This window comes from Mytilus galloprovincialis, chromosome 3 (genome assembly GCF_965363235.1).
Source record: "Mytilus galloprovincialis chromosome 3, xbMytGall1.hap1.1, whole genome shotgun sequence".
In the NCBI taxonomy this organism is placed as follows: Eukaryota; Metazoa; Mollusca; class Bivalvia; order Mytilida; family Mytilidae; genus Mytilus; species Mytilus galloprovincialis.
Window position 1 is genome coordinate 15,111,878 of NC_134840.1, and position 18,620 is coordinate 15,130,497.

The following is an 18,620-nucleotide window of genomic DNA, read 5'->3' on the forward strand; positions in this document are numbered from 1 at the left end:
ACGTCTTTCGACAACGAGCAAAACCTCTATGCCGACTAGGAAACTATATCGTAAAGGCTCAGAAATAACAAAAAATACAAATAAGTAAACTCTGAGACTATACTATAACACTATGTGTTATAGTAGTCTCAGGTAAACTTAACGGCCTGATTAATTTACAAAGGTTTAACATCTCCCTATCCACGGACAGTGGTTTAACAGCACAACATAAGTTTTTTTTTGTATGATAATATTGTTTATTACGCTTGAAGCAATGCTGAAATTTTTATCTTGTTTCTAATTTTCTTATATATGTTAGTGTGTTTTTGTGACATTGCCAATGAAAAATAAACCTTTATAAAAATGTCTTCCTGTTCTATTTATGACGTTGCTACATAAGATCTGTTATGAAGTACAACAACCCATATCAAGTCTAGAGGATTTCTTATCTGCAGATTTAAATTGTTTAACTCATTGATCCTTTAAATACACTTCTTCTTAAATTAAGGATGTCAATTTTACATTGAGTAAGATATTTGTGTATTGTTTTTATCAGTACTAAAATTGGTGTGCTTGCTTATTAAATAAAACAAATGTGCTTTGTTATAAAACCTAACGATCCTACATCCTTTCGATATCATGCACTTATATTATGTTGGTAATGCTCAAGGTCAGACTTTTCTCAGACTGTTAACGGCGTCCTTACACTAAATCCTGTGGAGCAATATATCACAAACATGTCTATTCCCAACCGCATGATAAATGCACCTGTTCCCAAGTTAGGGGTCTGTAATTCAGAGGTTGTCTTTAATTTCTGTCTGTCATATTTGTATTTAGTTTATAGTTTTGTCGTAAATCTAGCCAATGTGTTTTCTAGTTTGAATTGCTTTGTCATGTCGACACTTTTTACAGCTAGCTATACGGTATGGGCTATGGGGGTTGTTGTAGGCAGCATATAGACCTATACTACCATATTTCCTTTTCTATATTATCATACTGAGCTTGGTTTCAGTAACTGCAATCTATTTAACACCGCTATTCTAAAGTACTTGTATCTGAAATGAGACCACTATCTAACAGAGAAGACATAACGTGAAGTGAAGCAGTTATAGATAACTGTACGGTCTTCATCAATGAGTAAACACTCATACCTCTCTTTCTGTAACATTTTTATAGTTACTTAATTCTTTCTGTAACTTTTGGTAATTTACAGAAGTAAGTGAAAAGAAACCGAGTTCCCCTAGATTTAAAAAAACCTTTCAAATCAGGTACTTCGTCGAAAAAGTGATTGTGATCTACATTGAAGAGATTGAAAGAAACAAACAACATATAGACATAAAGCAGACCCCCCCCCAAAAAAAAAAACAACAAAAAACAAAAACAAAAACAAAACAAAACAAAACAAAAAACAAAAAAAAAACGTATCACAGAGAGCAACAGAAATAAACAACATGATGACATATATATAGTAGAGGACAACAAAAGAAAAAAATCAAACAAGAAAGCAACAAAAATCAAAGAATATGAAGGCAAATACTAATAGTAGAGGGCAGTAGAAGCAAACAACATAAAGACATATAGTAGAAGGCAACAAAAGCAAAGAACATAAAGACTCATAGTAAAAGGCAATAGCAACAAACAACATAAAAAAAGCAATATCAGTATTACGCTGTTCAAAATGCATAAATCTATTAAAAGCAAACCAATCTGGCTAACAAACTAAAACCGAAACATATCAACTATAAGAAGAAAACGACGGATCAATAGAAACACTATAAACTGCAACAAAATCAAATACCAACAAAGGCATATAGTAGATGGAAACAAATACAAACAACTCGAGGGCATTAAGTAGAGGGCAACATTCACAATCAAAATACAGACACAGAGGTCAACGTATTTTAAAATCAAATCTGCATGTGCTATTTATGTAAAGAAAAGAAGAATATTCATGACACAGTTGACAAAGTAATTACTAGTAACATATATCCAAAGGATACGAATCAGATGAAATCAATAAAAATAACTTCTTAAGAGAGAATAGGATGTCGTATACTGTGCTCAAATGAAACTATGAGAAAACTACATTGATTCACATACTTTATTTACAAATGTTTTGACAATATCACATTAGGCTTGTTGGATGTTGTGTTATTCGTAGTGGTTTGTCTTAGTTTTTACACTTGTTTTTTCCCAGTTGACAATTTTTGGACTTTTGACTGTCAAAATTTGTTTTAGTGATTCGTATACTTCTTATTTTTTAAAAATTATTTACGAGTCCCAAAGCTCTTTTATTAAAACTTATCTGGTAAAGTAAATTGATTATTGTTATCGAATCGACCAGATTATAAAAAGTTTAGACAAAAAAGTAATTCAACACATAATTATATCGTTGGGATATAGTTTCTTTCTTGAAATCATATGAGTGTGGTATTGATATTAATGATGAAAAAGTTTGTGTTTTTTTTTATTATGCTGATGATGTGGTTTTACTAGCAAAAAGTAAAATCACAAAAATACTGAAACGATGAAAAAGAAATACAAACTGCATAAGATATATGGTGATGAGATAATTGTATGACAGTTAATTCTAAAAAGTGTAATATTGTGCATTTTAGAACACCTTCTGTTAATAAGTCACATGTTGAATTTAAATGTTGGAATGATATCATTGAATATTCTACTACTTATACATATTAAGGTTTAGTTTTAAGTGAACTTTTAGATTATAATGTAACTGCTAAAGTTGTTGCAGCTTCTGCAAATAGATCATTTGGCCTTGTTATAGCTAAGTGCATCTTAGGTGGTGCTACTCACAATGTCTTTTCGAAATTATATAAAAGTTTGGTGCTTCCAATTGTTGAATATGGTGCTGGTATTTGGGGTTGCAAAAACTTTTCTCTTATCAATGCCATCCATAATAGAGCTTGTAGATTTTTCTTGGAGTTTGAAAATATACTCCAAATGCTGCAGTTGCAGGTGATATGGAGTGGATACCTATCTTTCAAAAACAATGACAATGCTTAATTCGACTATGGTGCCGTTTGAACAATATGAGTTCTGATCGTTTAAACAGAAATTTTTTCATGTGGGCAGATATTTTGAGTAAAAAACATGAGTGTAAAAAAAAAGTTGGAATTTTTATGTAAGGAAAACATTTTCTGAGTGGAAGGCAAAACATTTGTGTATCATAACAGAATATGTTGATAGTACCTTAGTGGTCAATACTGTTACGCCTACAATGTTTAGTAAATATGTCGAACAGTGGCAATGTAATTAACAGTCAGAGAAAGGTTTATCTGGTAAAGGTGGTAACAAACTTCATACATATAATCTATTTAAGAACAGTTTTGAAACGGAAACTTATTATAAAATTCCAATGCAATTTTCGCAAAGGAGTTCTTTTGCCAAATTTTGATGTGGTGTAGCAACACTATAGAAACGGGGAGATTTGAAAAATTGATTTTGAAAGATCGAGTCTGTGTTAATTGTATGAATATTTTAGAAGATGAAACCCATGTTATTTTATCGTGGCCTTTATATGACGATTTTAGAAGAAAAAAACATGTTTGAAGAAGCAACACATTTTGATAGTGGTTTTATGTCTTTTGATGATAAACAGAAATTTGTGTTTTTATTTACAGATAATATTATGATTCGTAGCTGTGCCAAAGCCTGTAACCTTGTAGAAATGTTTTATACTGTAAATAATGTTCTTCTCAATATGTTTTATAATATAGATGAATTTTTTATATATTGTTTTAAATATTATATTCTCTTACAATTCTGTACAGAATGACTCTCTTTTTATATCTATAATTTTACATTTAATGTAATGTTGTATTATATATTATTGAGAGATGAGACTTAAATAAAATATTGAAATTGAAATTGAATTGTGATTTGTTTTTTGTTTTTTGTTTATATCTTTTTCAAATTATCGCTATTTCTTTTCACAAATTTCAGTAGCAACAATAAATGCTTTATAGATTATTCTATACCCTAATCATCAATTCAACTGCTTTTAAAATAACTGATTAGTAAGTAACAGTCCCCTTGTGAATAGTATATGCATGTTTTAAGCGCGGCACAAATATTAGATAACATATAGTAAATAAACATAATTATTCCACGTGGCAGCACGGTGATGACATGTATGCAGTACATAAAACGATAACTGTTTAATTAGACTATAGAATGATTCTCCATGTCACTCCCTAAAATTCATTATTGCTATGGTCAACTTGGTAGCAAATTGGTCGCAAACAACATATTTGTTTTTAAGGATTACAAATTGCTTTACAAATATTTTTTTTATGATTTGGAGGAGACATCTCTTCCAGCACTATGTGATTAGGAACATGTACAATTAACACTAATAACAATAACAGTTATAAACAAATCTACTAAATACTAAAAATAAATAAATAGAATATATGTGACAGATTTAAAATATTTCCATGTTTTACAAAATGTCCCTTTTCATTGCACATGATTTATAAACAACAAACTAGCATTATTGGTGGAATCCAGGGAATGACAACACAAAAACAAAATGGTTAACTATTGGGTTGCATAAACCCTTAGATAATTTAAAAGAAATTAAACATGCCATACACTATGCTTTTAACAGAGCGAGTTGCACTCTAAGTTCTTGAAAAAAGGGTGTTGTTTGACAGAGCAAGTTGCTCTGTACATTCTTGAAAAAGATTGTTAGAATCTAAATTATAATATAAGTCAGCATTTATATACAACTTGAATGCCGTCATCCAGATTACCTATGCTGTATGTGTAACACGAACTCCCTTATTTATTATAATCCGATGATAGCAGACATAGGATTCTATCATCCAACTGAAACTGAGTACATTTGTAAGTCATAGTCTATTACGTTATAAAATAGATGATTTAAATTTTGAGGTTTCAATATAAAACATGAGTTTGTCGTATAAACATCCTGCAATGGTGAATATACCGTTTGCGGAATATTTCGGTATCAAAATATCATTTTAGATATACAATGTAGTGAATGTACTAAATACTATATATAGTATACACAAATACTAGCGATCTCTCGTAAATAATACATCTTCACAACTACAGAATTTTACAAACAATAAATCTGATTTTCAAATGTATTATCAGAGGACATTAATGAAATAGTTAATGTATCATTCACGGTATTACTATACATTCATATGACAAAAAATAATACATCAGTAAGTCAAATAAATATAAGTCGATACATATATATATATATATACAAAAAAAGTTTCTTTTCAAGCGGTGTACAGAATTGTATGTTAAAAATTAAATACACAAAAAGAGTTTTAAAAGCAGCATTGTCTAGCGCTTTCATCCATCTTGGGACTTTTCAAGACTATAGTTTTATAACGATGCTTTGGTGCATTTTTCGAAGGACAAAAGAGGTTTAAAGAATTTGTTAGTGTCCTTATTACAAATTTCATCATCGAAATGATCACAAGTGCACTTGCTAGGTGACCAGTATGTTGATGATCCGCAGGTTTGAAAAACCAATTTTCCATTCGAACATTGATAAAACTTAGAACAGTCATTTTTGTCTGGAAAGTATGCTTCACTTTGTGGATCATCCTTGCAATCAGGTACATAATCTATAAAACAGAAAATGTGGATGTAAATGACTCCCTGTCTCTCTCCCTGTCTAATACATGTATATTATTACGTCGAAAATAAATGATCAATACTTAATTGTAGAATTAAACATGAAAAACAAAGACCAACTTTATCCCGAATCATTCATACTTCAAATCTAATGGTTTTGATTATTTATATTTATCTTAATATATTTCCCTGTGTAACAAATGAATTCATGAATCCAAGAGTTTATCTAAATTTGCGTATTCTAATATTTTATCAGCTTAACGAAGAAAATGCAAGAATGAGATCTAAAGGAATTGTTTTGCCTTTACTCTTAATGTTATTTTTGTCTCTAAAAAGCTACATTGTTTTTGCCATACTTTTAGTCCGTGGCGTGATCGATGTCAACGACTGAACTTGAAAACTGTTAGCACGGACCCACTTACATATTTTTGTGTTTGGCAATTGCGGGTCCATAATTATCAAGTGTTGAAAATGGTCAATATATTACTAGTACTTACCCCCTTCACATGCAGGTATAAGGATCGTAGATGTCAGGTTATCAGCAAGTCCCGAATCCGTCATTAGTGGAACACAAGATATAGTCATATTTCCAGATAACCAAGAAGCAGGAATTATCGCGTCAGCTGAGACAGTGGTACCACTTTCCTGATGATTGTCGCTACATACATTTATGTTAGGTATCATACGTGAGGATCCACCATCGTTCACAAACAAGGCCAAAGAGATGGCCACGCAAGTTTTTATCATCTCACAATGAACATGAATGCTGTCATTAATTCGTGAAACACTGTGCTGTAGCTGTGGGTCTTTTATAAAAACAAAGAAAACTAAAAGGCTTGCTTTCAACAAATTTAAAGTAAATTATCATATTATAAGCTCGCCTTGGGAATATGAGGTCTTTGGTGGTATACGATTTGAAAATTGATATTTTCTGCGTTTACATTAATTTAAAACACATTTTTTTGTTTAAGAGGTTAATAGTTGGAACAGAGTTATCGGCTAGGAGTTAGACTGATGTGTCTGGAATTAGTGTTATATCTGAACTGCAAATTTACCTTTTTGCGTTTTTTGTCTTTGATTTATGAGTTGAAATACCCCTTTGGTATCTTCCGCCCTATTTTTCCGTGTTAACAAGCACGTAGATATCTGACTCGGTATGCCAGGCCATAACAAAGCAATGTTCATATACACAACAAATTAATCTGTTATTGTCCAAATGTTCATGAAACTATTGCCACATTATTATTAACATAATTCTTATCCTTCTTCTCATCATCGGATAAAAAAGTATAACACCTTAACTAATCATAATACTCAGCCTTACATATTGCAGTAAACTATATCACAATAACGTATTCTAACCAAATAAAGTGCCGGGATTTTCGAAAGAGAAAACAAAGAGAGAAAATAAAAGTATGAAGACAAAAATAGAAAAAGGACAGGAAACTTTGTAACCAATAGTTAAAATCTCCAACTTTTGTTATATCTTAGTTGCTGGCTATATCACATTTTAAAAGAAATTGTACCAATTCAGAATTTTGAAAGTTGTTTTCCGATTGTTTGGTGTCTTAGAATTTTATATGTTGTCATTTGATAAAGAGCTTTCCGTTATGAAATTTCTGTGAGTTCAGTATTTGATGTTTTTGAACTTTAGAAGTTGCCATTTGATAAATAACTTTCCGTTATGAAATTTCCTTGAGAAAATAAAGAGAGAAAATACCAATGTGAAGACAGGAATAGAAAGAGGACAGAATAGTTATCAAAGGTACCAGGATTATAATTTAGTACGCCAGACGCGCGTTTCGTACATAAGACTCATCAGTGACGCTCATATCAACATATTTATAAAGCCAAACAAAGACAACTTTGCAGCCAAAAGTAAAAATCAATAAGTTTGTTATATCTCAGTTACTGGTAATAACACCTTTTAGAATAAATTGTATCAATTCAGGAACTTGAAAGTTGTTTTCCGTTCGTTTGATGTGTTTGAACCATATATGTTGTCAATTTGATAAAAACATTTCGTTTTTAAAATTCATTGAGTTCGGTATTTTTGATATATTATATACATGATCCTGTACGACATCACAATAGAAGAAATAGTTCTAAAATCGTGTTATTTATAACAAAGTCTTTGTATTTCACTATTTGTTGTTTCTACTTATGTGCATACCTTTTAATTTTATTTCAAATTCGCTAGACAAAACGTTTCCGTCATCATGTTCTATCGTGATCTCGTAAATCCCAACACTATCACATGTTGCTCTCCCCTTCATGAAACGCAATTGTTGGTCAGTTCTTGAAGAGTTGAAGTTGATTATCCAACCCCCATTTTGTTGCTCAAACTCATCAGATGAAACATTGACTGAAAAACCTTGAAGTACACTCAAATATTGAGATGACAACTGTCTGACATGTATACCTGACGGGTTACTGGTAAATTTCTGTGTATAAGGAATACACATTTGTTCTCCTACCCTTGCGATAGATATATCGTTTTCACATTTATCTAAAACAACAATAAATTTAAATAACAACAGGTTGATTTGAACAGCACATATAGGCTCAAAACAACCCTTACCATACAAAAAAAAACTGAAAATCGAATGGTGACTTGATCGTTAATCAAGCGAGTATATAATGATACACATATTATTAAATACATGAATATTGACAGCTACAATGTTGATATTATAGTAAGACTATTTTCATAGTATTCAACCATATTTGATGAATAAAAATGCACAACAAAAAGTCCCCCAAAAAGATAAATAAATAGTTTTAAACGCTTGTTGATACAAATTCTATATTCCAAATTAGCATACTAATACTTCGCCGTATTCTTAACTATTCATACTAAATTGAGATCAAGAAATTCATCTTAAAAACAAAATAAACAAGGTAAAACGTAACATCAAATAAACTAAAACTGTAAAAATCTCAAATTAAAAAAGAAAAGAAAAGAATAAATATAGATTTTTTTTTATACATCACAACTCTTATAATCACAAACCCTTTAAATGACAGTATCAAGTCATGTTAATGATAGTTTTTATCCTTTTGTTTCATGTGTTTGAGCTTCGGATTGTGCCATTTAATAAAATTAATTTCATTGTATTTTTATTATTACTTTTTATAATACTTAGCTGATTTATATATTCTGTCTTTTAGTGCTTAAGTATGACAAAGTGCATTTAAAGTGTTGCTTAATGAATAAACCGCATCCACATTGTGTTTGAATCGATGCATCGTTTGACTGAATATCAAATATAGATGATAGAGGTTGTGTTTAATTTAAACTGTCGAATTTGTGTGAAGTATTTGACTCCAAAAGTTAACAAAATCTCAATCATTCATGCCATTACATGTAATGCTCTAGTGCATACATATTTTAAAAAGGCTTATCGTTTTACCACATGCTTATGCATTTTCGTTATTTGAAAGTTCGATAATGTATGAAAATCCTATATTAATTCATGTTTATGAATACGTAATACAAGCTTACAGAAATGTTTATAACAAACCAACAATAATTTAATTTGTAAATCATCAAGTTTTTAGTTAATCTACCAGTACCAATGGAAAAACTTACCCGGAAAATCCGGAAGGTCATCTGTAATAGCAGTTGGAGTATCTTTCGAACCTGGAATGGTACCTTTTAAATAAAGGAATTTGACACAAACTTTTAAAGGATTTCTGCATGTCAAACAAAAGATACTATTTTTTAATGCAATTTTAATTATATTTTTTAAAATACAGCTAGCATTTTTAAGAGACAGCGTTAAATAATTGGGACATTCAAACTAGCCAACTAGCGTGTTGTAGTTTGCATACTGTTGTTTGTGTTTTGGTCGTTTATCACTTTTTGCCATGGCATTGACGTTATGAATTTGACTTGAGTTTGATTATTGCTTTGGATTCTTTCGCCTCTTATCGTGAAAACTACAACACAATTTACTGGTACTACATATAAGATTTAACACGTATAAATCTAATATATGTGAAGCCTAGACAACGTATGGTTTTTCTACTTGTAATATAACATTTATAACTTTTCCAAATAAAATATTTTTAGTGAAAATCAACAATTTGTTATATGAAGTAGACGACATAACAATTCTGCGAATCGACATTCTTTCACAATATCATAGATAAATCTCTATGGAAACATTATCAATGTCACAAACAAAGCCTTATACAAATCATTTATAATGTATAACAATTTGAATGCATAACTATCACGGTTTTACTTGAGAATAATTTAAGCACATCTGAATGCGTAACAAGCACGGTTTCATTTAAAAAAAAGGAATAAACAGTACACACACTCTTCAAATAAGACTGATCGAGCATTTCAATCTTCTTGGAAACTGAAATGGTTTTCATCTTATCGCAGAATAAAAGGCGAAAAATTGCTAATGTTAGTTTACAGTATTTTGATTATTAGCAATTAATAAAAAGTGATTGTTCTGAAATTCTATATCTCATATTAGAAAAGAAATAAAATTAGTGCAAATGAAAATAATATGATCCCTGGTAAATTCATACAACGACTTTCAACTATCAAAAGACAACTTAGCATGTTTAAACACAAAACAAACCGTCAATAAAAACATATGAATAATTAACTTTGGTTTTGTTGAACTGCAACATTTGCACAATATCTGTTTATTGATGTATGCTTTCAATAGTTTGTGTCCGTTTATGGATAATCTAGTTCATGTTCTATTTAAATTAATATTGAAAGAGAAATAATCGTCCTGATTTCTATCAACACAAATTTGAAAGATATATTTCGCAGTATCAATTACGTTTGGCCTCTATTGATTTTTCTTGATGCATATTATGTGTTGTTACCTGTTTTTGTTTATTAGCACTAGACGTCAGAAATGCAGAATTATGAAAAATAAAGTTTACAGATTTGAAAAAGACATGTGGAAAAAAATCTGAAAAATCTAAAGAAAAAATAATTGTCAAAATAAGATTGTGCTCAGACATTACCCTGAACCTGATGCGACGAGAGGTTTAGCTTATATAAAACCTGGTTTAATCCATCCTTTTCTTCATAGAAAAATGCACGTACCAATTCGCGAATATGACAGTTGTTATCAATTCGTTTGATGTGTTTGAGCTTTTGATTAGGGACTTCGTTTTGAATTTTCCTCGGAATTCAGTATTTTTGTGATATTACTTTTTTGAATTATTCGAAACTCTAAGGATTTCTACCACAAAAAAAATTACCTTAGCTGTATTTGACAAAAACGTTCGCAATGTTACGTTCGTCCTCGTTGCTCTTCAACTTCGTATTGTAATTTTGCCTTTTTACTTTTAGATTCCCGCGTCAGCTGATATCTTTGATGAGTTTCATAGACACAAAACACTTACTTTATATGGTTATTTGCTTTACATACCTAAGAAATATTTATTTTGGATGACCCATGCCGCAACGCCGGATATACATCCGATTAAAACAATAAGAATGATTATTCTCAAAGGGCAGTTCTGAAATAAAAATAAAACAAAAATAATAAAATAAGATACTATAGGAAAGAGAAGGACAGCGATGAATAAAGCAAGACTCAGATTGGCAAATAATTCTTAGGACGCAGACGAGTTATTTTTATCTGCTGTACATTTTGATGGACATAACATATACTCAGTTTTCAAATGAAATTGAGATTTCTATAACATGTTATTTGGCATATTTCAAAGTGGAACCAGCTCTTCAATATTTATAAAATTATTATGACCACTACATTATTCATAAAAAGGAATTCATGTATTGTTTGTTATCTTACTATCATACTTTTTTTTTAATTTCTACTGTAAACACTGACCTCGTCGCATGTTTGTATCTAAAGTTTTATGAATTTCTATCAAACCAACGCTTCATCAGTTTGAATAACAAAACAGTTGTATTTTAAAACAATTCTGCGAAGAGAGACAGTAATGTCGAAAGGGAAAGTCAAACTCTTACTTCTAAAACCAAATGATTTTTTATGGCAAACAAAAAGATAAAAATCTCGAAAAAATAAGCAACACTGTACAAAATAAAACATACAAAACTTAATACTGAACAACATCAAACCGACGAAACCAACCAGATTATAATCTTAGTTGATCTAGAAGACTACGTAAATCCTGCTCTGCATTTTGTACATGTGGCACCCGTCGTGTTTCTTATTAAAGTACAAACCCGATGATAAAGATTTCTTTAAAAATACTAGTTTGGAGTATGAAGTCTCTTGAATTTTATTTCAAAAGGGGGAATGGATTCCTGTCTGAAACAGAATGAAACTCGCTAGTAAGATATCATGAGGCATAATTTTTGATGCACTTAAATGTCATCACATACTTGTGATAGTTATTCTCTATTGAACTGTCATCCAGTTTAATTGTTTGCATAAGGGTTTGTGAGGAGAGATTAGGTCTGTTTGTAGTATTATTCTAGCATATCTCCTTTGAAATTTTAAATATCATATTTAAACCATCACAGCTAGCGATCAATTAGTGGTGAGATTGACCATTAAAGCATAATTTTCTGAAGTCTAGATTTAAAAACTTCTTAATCTTTATTAGTAGATATAGCCTAAATGAAATTTCAAGCAGATCAAATAAATTTGGTTTGACCATGTCAGGGAAAATTCAATTTAAATGCTAAGAGCATATTATCATCTTCAATTACAATAAATAGTTTGCTAGATGTATATTAAAAACAAAACCTACCTTTTTACTCTTGTAATGTTTTTCCAGGTCCTAAAAATAAGAAGACTTATTAGATTTTCACTTCGATTGGCCTCTGAGACAAATATCCTTCTAATGTATATATAAGAAGATGTGGTATGAATGTCAATAAGACAACTCGCAATTCAAGTCCCAATTTGTAAAAGTAAACAATTATAGGTCAAAGTACGGACTTTAGATGCATGAGTTTTTATGTCAGTTGTTATTGGCGCTGAACAATCTGTCAGTACTCTCAGATCTGTACTTAGTGTCTTTTTATTATTGGGATATACAAGTACTCGGTCACGTCCACGTGTTTTTGTTGTATGTTTTTATATTTGTATTCATCTGATGAGTTAAGCTTTTTTTCAACTGATTTTTAGCCATGGCGTTGTCAGTTTGTTTTAGATTTATGAGTTTGACTGTCCCTTTGGTATCTTTCGTCCCTCTTTTATAGTTTGTTCTTATGTTGTACTTCTACCTAACTGTCCAGATTAGGTGAAGGGTTGCAATCTCGTTAACATGCTTAACCCCGCCTTATACTATATGTATGCACCTGTCTAAAGTCAGAAGCCTGTAAATCAGCTGTTGTTGTATGTCGTATGCTGTATTTGGTAAAACTTTAATGAATTTTGGTCCTCAATGCTCTTACACTTCGTACATTATTTGGCTTGTTGGAGACGAAACGCGAGTCTGGCGTAAATACAAAATGTAATCCTGGTATCTATGATGAGTTTATTTGCTGTGTTACATAATTGTTTTTTGTTATTTTATTGGACATTGATTAAGCCGTTTTCTCGTTTAAATTGTTTTACATTTGTGATTTCGGGGCCTTTAATAACTGACTATGTTGTATGGGCTTTAGACATTGTTAAAGGCCATACACTGATTTATAGCTGTTAATTTCTGTGTCATTTGGTTTCTTGTGGAGAGTTGTCTCATTGGCAATAAAACCACATCTCTTTTTTATTTTATATTCAACAGCCTTGTCTCACACCGTACAACAAGCTATAAAGAGTCCCAAAACCCAAAAAGTGTAAAACCATTCAAACCTTCCCCCTTACCTGAAACAATAGTGTGATATCACAACACAGAAAGACACACTAGAACATATTATTCAAAAGATATATAAACAAAAATAAGTAAGCATTCACTGAACGAATAATTATTAACTATGACACAATGTAAAAACAAAACTAGAATTGCCATTGCAAGCAATAGCGGATGTCACCCTTCCCCTATTGCCACTAAGCGGCAGCCATTTGAAAACAATTTAACAGTGAATGCAGATCAACGCATTGCGATATATCTTTCTGTAAATTTTCAGTACACTTTGAGCAATGTCAAAAGTATCACATTTCTGCTGTTTCCATGGCAACGGCAGCCATTGTGAAAATTCCAAAGTCAAAAGTCTCATCTATACCTGCCAGTTAACAATAATATTAAGTTTCATTAAGTTTGGAGCATTTTGAAAATATTTGACATTTCTGCAGTTTCCATGGCAACGGTGGCCATTTTGGAAATTCCAACTTCAAAAGTCTCATGCAGACTTGACAGTGAACAAATATATTAAGTTTCATCAAGTTTGCAGCATTTTGAAATTTTTGAAATTTTTGACATTTTGGCTGGTTTCTATGGTAACACAGACCGTTCCAAATTTCTAATGGCAGATACTACATTGGTACATGGGAGGGAACATACCATCAGAGTTTCAATGGATTTGACCTACCATATTAAGAAAGTAAATGCCACTTTTAGGTGTTTTTTGGACCATTTTGACCTGTTTTGCCTTGTTTCCATGGTAACACAAGACATTTTCGAAATTCCAACGCCAACTTACATATCTACCAATGTTGCTCATCGTTACTGTGAAGTTTTATTAAATTTGGAGCATTTTGATATTTTGGAAATTTTTGATGTAGTATCCATGGCAACATAGTAGTTCCAATGAATACCAAAAATCATCCAAAACAAGTATATAGTGGGCACCTACATTGTATCAAAATATAATGATTCTAAGTTAAAGCATCTCCAAATAATTCACCAAAACCAAAAAGTGGAATTTTTCACATTTGTTCCGTTTCCATGGTAACGGCAGCCATTTTTAATGGTTCTATGACCTACTGCAACCCGAAATTTTTTGTTCCTCATTATAGTTGACTATCACTAAGATTGGTTCCCTTGTCTTCAAAAAATCTGCCGGACAAAAATCATTGGAAGAATAAGAATAATAACTAGAATTGCCATTGCAAGCAATAGCGGATGTCACCCTTCCCCTATTGCCACTAAGCGGCAGCCATTTCAAAATTGTTGAACAGTGAATGCACATATATTCATGGCAATACATCTTTCTGTAAATTTTCAGTACTTTCAGAGCATTTTTTAAAAATTCACATTTCTGCTGTTTCCATGGCAACGGCAGCCATTTTGAAAATTTCAAAGTCAAAAGTCTCATCGGTACTTGGCAGTTAACAATAATATCAAGTTTCATTAAGTTCAAAGCATTTTGAGAAATTTTGACTTTTTTGCAGTTTCCATGGCAACGGTGGCCATTTTGGAAATTCCAAAGTCAAAAGTCTCATTCTGACTCGCCAGTCAACTATCATATTAAGTTTCATCAATTTTGGAGCATTTTGAAATTTTTGAGATATTTGATCCTGTATCCATGGTAACAGAGTAGTTCCAATGATTGTCAAAATCAATCAAAACCTGTATATAGTGGATAACTATATTGTGTAAAAATTTGATGATTTTAAGTTCAAGCATACCAAAGTTATTCACCAAACCCGGAAGTTTTTGGAGCATTTTGACCTTTTTGCATTGTTTCCATGGAAACGGCAGACATTTTGGAAATTCCAACGCCAAATTCCACATCTACCAAAGTTGCTCATCGTTATGGTAGAGTTTCAAACAATTTGGAGCATTTTCATATTTTTGAAATTTTTGGTGTAGTTTCCATGGCAACATAGTAGTTCCAATGATTGCCAAAATCATCCAAAACCAGTATATGGGTAGCACCTTCATTGTATTAAAATATGATGATTCTGAGTTTAAGCATCTCCAAATTATTCCAAAAAAACAAAAAGTGGAATTTTTCACAATTGTTCCGTTTCCATGGAAACGGCAGCCATTTTTTATGGTCTTAGACCCTACTGCAACCCGGAATTTTGTGTTCCCTATTATACTTAACTATCATTAAGATTGGTTCCATTGGCTCCGAGAAAAGTGGCGGACAAAATAGTTGGAAGAATAATAATAATAACAAAGAAACAGAGGAAAAGCAATATGTCACCCGACATTGTCGATCGGGTGACATAATAACTAGATTTGCCATTGCAAGCAATAGCGGATGGCACCCTTCCCCCATTGCCAGGTGAGCGGCAGCCATTTTGAAAATTCCAAAGTCAAAGAGCTCATCTACAGATGTCTATTAACATTCTTGTAAAGTTTCATCAATTTTGGTGCATTTTGAATTTTTTGAAATTTTTGCTATTTCCATGGTAACGGGTACCATTTCCAAAATTCCAAAGACAGGTGCCACTCTGGGACATGCCATGTTACATATCCATGAAGTTTTAGAAGGTTTGATACTGATATAGTTGCAAGAAATTCAGCTTCAATGTGTTTTCCCATAGGGCCAATGTTAAACTTTCGCCCTGTTTCCATGACAATGGCGGCCATTTAGGAATTTCCTAATATTGTAACAACATCTAGACATACCAAGGAACATTACCATAAAGTTTCATCCAGCTAGGTCTTATAATGAAAGATTTAGAATTTGCATTTTTTTTCACATTTTATCAGTTTCCATGGCAACGGCAGCCACCTTGATGATGCCATACCCTGTTTGCAAAACTTCATATGCTGGGTAACATTATGGTATAGTTCCATGACCATTCGATCATACAGTGCCAAGATATGGCCTGGACAAAAAGCGTGGAAGAAAAATAAAAATAACTAGATTTGCCATTGCAAGCAATAGCGGATGGCACCCTTCCCCCATTGCCAGGTGAGCGGCAGCCATTTTTAAAATTCCGAAGTCAAAGAGCTCATCTACAGATATCTATTAACATTCTTGTAAAGTTTCATCAATTTTGGAGCATTTTGAATTTTTTCAAATTTTTGCTATTTCCATGGTAACGGGTACCATTTCCAAAATTCCAAAGACAGGTGCCACTTTGGGACATGCCATGTTACATATCCATGAAGTTGTAGAAGGTTTGATACTTATATTGTTGCAGGAAATTCAGCTTCAATGTGTTTTCCCATAGGGCCAATGTTAAACTTTCGCCCTGTTTCCATGACAATGGCGGCCATTTTGGAATTTCCTAATATTGTAACAACATCTAGACATACCAAGGAACATTACCATAAAGTTTCATCCAGCTAGGTCTTATAATGAAAGATTTAGAAATTGCATTTTTTTTCACGTTTTATCAGTTTCCATGGCAACGGCAGCCATCTTGATGATGCCATACCCTGTTTACAAAACTTCATATGCTGGGTAACATTATGGTATAGTTCCATGACCATTCGATCATACAGTGCCAAGATATGGCCTGGACAAAAAGCGTGGAAGAAAAATAAAAATAATAATAAGAAAAAAAGAAACGTAGAATAACAATACGTCACCCCAACTCCGTTGAGGGTGCCATAACTAGATTTGTAATTGCTAGCAATAACGGATGGCACCCTTCCCCCATTGCCAGGTGAGCGGCAGCCAGTTTGAAAATTCCAAAGTCAAATAGTGCATCTACAGATGTCTAGTAACATTTTTGCAAAGTTTCATTAAGTTTGAAGCATTTTGAAATTTTGGATATTTTTGCTGTTTCCATGGTAACGGCGGCCATTTTGAAAATTCGTAACTCAAAAGTCAAGTCTTCATAAGCTAGGCAACATTTGTTATAAGTTTCATTAAATTTAAAACATTTTGAAGTTTTTCATATTTTTGCTGTTTCCATGGTAACGGCGGCCATTTTTAATATTCCAAAGTCAAACCCCCGCTGCAATGTTTTCCCTCCATAATCATATACCATTTAATGTCTCTAGAATAAATTTAACATTGATGTTCTGGAATGTTCTGTGAAAATTCAAAGTTTTGACCTTTTTGCATTGTTTCCAAGGTAACAACAGATATTTTGAAAATTCCAACGCCAAATTCCACATCTTCCAATGTTGCTCATCGTTACTGTGAAGTTTCATTAAGTTTTGAGCATTTTGATATTTTTGAAATTTTTGGTGTAGTTTCCATGGCAACATAGTAGTTCCAATGAGTGTCAAAATCATCCAACACCTGAATATAGTGGGCACCTACATTGTATTAAAATATAATGTGTCTGAGTTAAAGCATATCCAAACAGTTCACCAAAACAAAAAACAGGATTTTTTCACATTTGTTCTGTTTCCATGGTAACGGCAGCCATCTTGAAAGTGCCAACCCCAAAAAGCAAATCTTAATATGGTGGTTAACATTTTGGTATAGTTCCATCTTCTTGGGTCCATTCACATTAGAGTTCCAGACTGGACAAAAATGTGTGGAAGAAAAATAATAAAGATAAAAAAAACAAAAAGAAACGTAGAATAACAATATGTCACCCCAACTCCGTTGAGGGTGCCATAACTAGATTTGTAATTGCTAGCAATAACGGATGGCACCCTCGTCCCCCCATTGCCAGGCGAGCGACAGCCATTTTGAAAGCCATTTTACAAAGTCAAAGAGTGCATCTACACATGCAAGTCATCATTTTTGTAAAATTTCATTAAGTTTGGAGCATTTTTACATTTTTGAAATTTTTGCTGTTTCCATGGTAACAGTTACCATTTCCAAAATTCCAAAGACAGGTGCCACATTGGTACATGCCATGTTACATATCTATAAAGTTTTATTGGGATTGATGCTATATTCTTCAAGAAAATGTAGCTTTTATGTGTTTTCCCATACGGTCAATGTTAAACTTTCGCCCTGTTTCCATGACAATGGCGGCCATTTTGGAACCTCTTGATATTGCATGCACATCTAGGCATATCAGGTAACACTTCCACAAAGTTTCATCCACTTGGGTCTTATAATGAAGAATTTAGAATTTTGAAAATTTTTCACATTTTTGCAGTTTCCATGGAAACGGCAGCCATCTTGAACCATTCCATGGTGCCTGCAACTCTTGACCTAAGTGTCCTCTATATGATAGAGTTCCATCAACTTTGGTCCATTGGATTTCCATAAATCTCCTGGACAAAATGTGTGGAAGAAAAATAATAAAAACTAGATTTGCCAT

At 32.2% G+C, this 18,620-nt stretch overlaps 1 protein-coding gene and 1 long non-coding RNA gene across 2 annotated transcripts in view; one reads left to right on the plus strand and one right to left on the minus strand.

Moving 5' to 3' along the window:
* LOC143066216 (uncharacterized) overlaps positions 1-18,620 on the plus strand; it is a 300,444-nt gene that overhangs the window by 143,044 nt on the left and 138,780 nt on the right. The gene's annotated exons all lie outside the window — the stretch shown is intronic.
* On the minus strand, positions 6,128-11,126 carry LOC143066331 (uncharacterized). Its single transcript, XR_012975558.1, has 4 exons — positions 11,034-11,126; positions 9,215-9,265; positions 7,796-8,131; positions 6,128-6,428 (listed from the first exon to the last, which is right to left on the minus strand). It is a non-coding gene; the product is annotated as an uncharacterized LOC143066331 (long non-coding RNA).